Source organism: Otolemur garnettii, unplaced genomic scaffold, assembly GCF_000181295.1.
Source record: "Otolemur garnettii isolate 467f Iridium unplaced genomic scaffold, OtoGar3 scaffold00072, whole genome shotgun sequence".
NCBI classification, from domain to species: domain Eukaryota; kingdom Metazoa; phylum Chordata; class Mammalia; order Primates; family Galagidae; genus Otolemur; species Otolemur garnettii.
The window spans coordinates 7,304,604-7,309,416 of record NW_003852467.1 but is presented as its reverse complement, the minus strand read 5'-3'; positions in this window follow the sequence as shown (position 1 = coordinate 7,309,416).

The window sequence follows — 4,813 nt, the reverse complement described above, 5'->3', positions numbered from 1 at the left end:
ATCATTGTTGTTTGGCGGGCCCAGGCTGGATTCGAACCCACCACCTTAGGTGTATATGGCTGGCGCCTTAGCCACTTGAGCCACAGGCGCCAAGCCAACACTGGTCTTTTCAACTTGTGTGGAAATAAGGTATACAAATGGTTTCCACCCAAATGGTCAGGCTGCTGCAGACTTAGTTATCTGACACTCTCTGTTACCAAATACTTCACTTTAAATGCTAGTCAAATTACAAATTTGAATTCTTTTGTTCCTAAGGTGGTACCTTATAAACATACGAATGTGACATTATAAGAAATTCCCTTATATATCATAATGCAAAGTTCTTTTCAATGCCCAGGATCCTTTTCCCAACATTTGGAACTTACGAAATTGGAAGAGCAATCACGGACTGTGCCTATGGCTCAAAGGAGTAGGGCACCGGCCCCCTATACCACAAGTGGTGGGTTCAAACCCAGCCCAGCAAAAAAAAAAAAAGAAGAAGAAGAAGAAGAAGAAAGAATGAATCTCTCTCCATGGAAATAGAACAAGAATTCAACATCACCATGCAGGCACTGGGAACACTTTAAGCAGCAGTTAATAGCCTAGCATCTGTTATAATTCAAAATTGCGGCATCCTGGATGGTTTGACAGCTCAACAAGGAGGCGCTTGTGCTGTTATTGGAGAAAAATATTATTTTTCCATAAATCAGTCAGGGCAAGTAGGGACTGATCTACGTCTCTTTCTTTTGCAGTTTTGGCCAGGGCTGGGCTTGAACCCGCCACCCCCGGTATATGGCGCTGGTGCTCCACTCCTTGAGGTACAGGTGCTGCCCTGATCTATGTCTCTTAAAGGACAAAATAACTATTCTTCATCAAATTAACGATAGAATGAAACCATTCTAGAAGGAAACCACAGGGCTGACCTATCCCCAGGACCGGTTTAATAGGATGCGAGGAAACATGCTGAGAGCTATTCTTTTCTGCTTATCTTCTTGTATCTCTTTCAAGCATGTCATTACTAAATTACTAACCTGCTCTCTCTCTCCATGGTTACCAACTCAGCTCTGAATGTGTGAAATTTCTAGGGAAGTTACAGATGAGGGGAATGAAGGCGCTAAGGAAATTTCACCCAGAAATATGACTCCTTGGTATAAAGATATTTTGAATTAAAGGCCATTCATGCTCAGAAAGCATTAGAAGAGACCTTTCTTCCAACTGCATAAAACCTGTAACCCGGTTGGGAATCATAGGGCTGCTGCCCTCCTTTTTTACTTGCTAACAGACCTGGCCCCAAATCATTTAAAACACAATACCTGTCTTTCAGACTAATTTACAAATCAATCTGTTTCCCCCATCTACACAATCCTCCTAGCAACGACTTGCTACACCTATACAAGCCACATTCTCCCCCCCCTTCTAAAAAACATCTATAAAGGTCTCTGACCAAGGGGCAGTACCCGTGGCTCAAAGGGCTAGGGCGCTGGCCCCATATGCTAGAGGTCGAAGGTTCAAATCCAGCCCCAGTCTAGAAGAAAAAGGTCTCTGACCATTGTCTCAAACATTGGGTAATCGTTCTTGTGGTTCTTCCCATGCATGTGGTTTTTGGATATAAACCTTTTTCTTATTAAAAAAAAAAACTAAACAAACAAATACACTTCCAATTCTCAGATATCATTGCTGTAAAACACTAAATGGTAGCTTCTCTAGTTCATACACATAACTTACTAACTGGCTCCACAATGCCTAAGTATGCAATTGTAAGGATTTTTTTAAACAGTGTAACTTATTGTTACATATATATTCTTTTCAGAGCATTATCTCCCTTCCCTTCATTTTAGTTGCTGTATTTCAACCCATATCATCTAACTGCAAGATGAAAATGAGTCAAAGGAAAAGAAATTATAGTGGTACAGGAAGTACCATCAACCAGAGACAGAAAAAGGGCAGCAAAAGCATGGGGCCACTGCAGCCACCCAGAGGGAATGTCAAAGTTCGGGTGGTTTCTCTCTGAAGACCTCCTTCTGCCTATTTTGGGGCCCTCTTACCTACCACTCCTCCATCTTTCCACCAGCCTCATATATCCCGATAGAAATTCCCTGACAAGGATAGTCCAGAAGTTCTCTTCCCCCTCTTGAGAGACAAACCCCCATTTTGTTTTCAGTTCACCTCTTCTTGGCAACTAGTATTATGGGAAAGGAAAGAAGAAAGGAAATCTAACTAGGAATTTTGACTAACATGTAAACCTCTGTTGGTATTAGCAAAAAAAAAAAAAAAAAAAAATTTTTTTTTTAAGAGACCGAGTCTTACTTTGTCACCCTTGGTAGAGTGCCATGATGTCACAGGTCACAGCAACCTCCAACTCCTGGGCTTAGGCGATTCTCTTGCCTCAGCCTCCCAAGTAGCTGGGACTACAGGCACCCAACACAACACCTGGCTATTTTGTTGTTGTTGCAGATTGGCCTGGCCAGGTTTGAACTTGCCACCCTCAGTATATGGGGCCAGTGCCCTACTCACTGAGCCACAGGTGCTGCCCCCAGTATTAGCAATTTAAAAGAAGAATGTTGTCAATCAAACCAATCTTTATAGGTAGTATAATCACCTCCAGGAAGTATACACTGGAAACCCAGAACTGCCATTCTTTGTGCTGTATATGGACTTTTGTCCGTCCTGTGATTAGAGACATTTGGGATTGTCTCATTGAAAGGTTCTGGACCCAAGGATAAAATCATTCCCAGACACTAGATAAAAGGAAAATGGAGATCCAATTCATGCAATTAAAGTAGCTTTTATTCCACCTGGAGTGCAGGTGAGGTGAGATTCCTGACTAGGGAGAAATCCACACATGGTCTATGGTGGACAGGGGTTTTACACGTTAGGGCTGCCAGGATTGGCGGCATTTTCTATTTCTTGGGAGGGACATAAGTGTGACCCTTCCTGGGTGAACCATAAACCTGACCCCACCTGGGCAAGTTTATTTGGGCAGGTACCTGATTCTATTACTCATAAAATGCTGCCTACTGGCCAACAGTTACATTTCCAAAGTTAAGCGATCTTAATTTGCATACAGCAGTGTTTGTGAAATATTTAAACAGTTTCATACACTTTGCCCTTATTATTTTATCAGAAAAAATATTTTAAAAATAAACAAATGGAAGAGAAAATGAGGATCAAATTTAATACAATTGAGGCAAAGACTGAAAGCGTTGGGCGGCACCTGTGGCTCAGTGGGTAGGGCGCCAACCCCATACACCAAGGGTGGCAGGTTCAAACACGGCCCTGGCCAAACTGCAACAAAAAATAGCCGGGTGTTGTGGCGGGCGCCTGTAGTCCTAGCTACTTGGGAGGCTGAGGCAGGAGAATCTCCTAAGCTCAGGAGTTGGAGGTTGCTGTGAGCTGTGACTTCACAGCACTCTACCAAGGGCAATAAAGTGAGACTCTGTCTCTAAAAAAAAAAAAAAAGACTGAAACTATCATGTATGCTGGTACAATACTCTTTTGGACTTATGTGTTGATCCTGGGTTCAGCTATTAAAAAAAAGAACATCAATGAATGCATGTTAGTAGTTGTATGTTAAAATAAAATTCTGTTGTAAATTTCTGCTGAAGCACACACAAAAAATACCCACAACAAGATGCCAAGTGAGGTTTGAGGTCTCATGGTGCAAGAATGGTAAAGTTTACAAAATCCTTAATCCTTCATCAAGAATATAAAAGGGGCTCAGTGCCTGTGGCACAGTGGTTACAGCACCAGCCACATACACCGAGGCTGGCGGGTTCGAACCCAGCCCAGGCCAGCTGAACAATGACAACTGCCACAACAACAACAACAAAAAATAGCCAGGTGTTGTGTTGGGCGCCTGTAGTCCCAGCTACTCGGGAAGCCGAGGCAAGAGAATCGCTTAAGCCCAAGAGTTTGAGGTTGCTGTGAGCTGTGACGCTATAGTACTCTAAGGAGACTCTGTCTCAGGAGAAAAAAAAAATTTAAATATATATAAAAGGATTGGAAATTGGAAAGGGAAAGGAGCATTTGAGAAAGCTGTTTGTGCACTAAGGGCACCCCAAGGTGAAGAGGTGAAGGTACTCTCTCTTCCCACTTAAGTCAACAGAAGGATTTTAAAGACCTAATCTGTGCCCTCTGCATGTTAGGAGACTTCATGGATTAATGTCTGACTGTTCATGTGGAAACCTACAGAGCAACAGACAGGCTGGATAGCACACAACATGCGAGGACACTAAATAGAGGGCCGGGTCGGGCAGCCTGCATTCTCAGTGTTTGCCAAAGCAAGATCAAGCACTTGCTTTCAAGAGGGTGGAAGAGAGAGAGAAAGAACATATCCATATACTGCTGTAGTTTATCTTAGACCCTCTCTGAAAGACTTGCCTAGAGGAGTGAAAAGACTTAGAAGAAAGACTAAAAAGAAATGCAGATATCTGGGGACTGAGGAAGGAGATGTAAAAGTAGAAGGAATGTAAAAGGAGCTCCAAGAGAGAAAGTCCAAGAGAACAAGGGCAAGGGAGAGGTGGAGTAAATTCTCCAAGTTATCTGTGGAAATACCCACAAGAAGAAGAGTCAACTTTAAACATTGGTCATGACCAGAGAAAACTACAAGGTCAGCATCAATGAGGTAAGTAAGAATTCCTCTGATCTTATTTCTTCCTCCCTGGTGGTCTTCCAGCCCTGTGGGTATCTGCAAATGGAAGTAAGACCAGAGGTGTAAAGTGGGGAGGGAAGATTCGCCGGGCATTGTGGCGGGTGCCTGTGGTCCCAGCTACTTGGGAGGCGGAGGCAGGAGACTTGCTTGAGCCCAGGAGTTGGAGGTTGCTGTGAGCTGTGA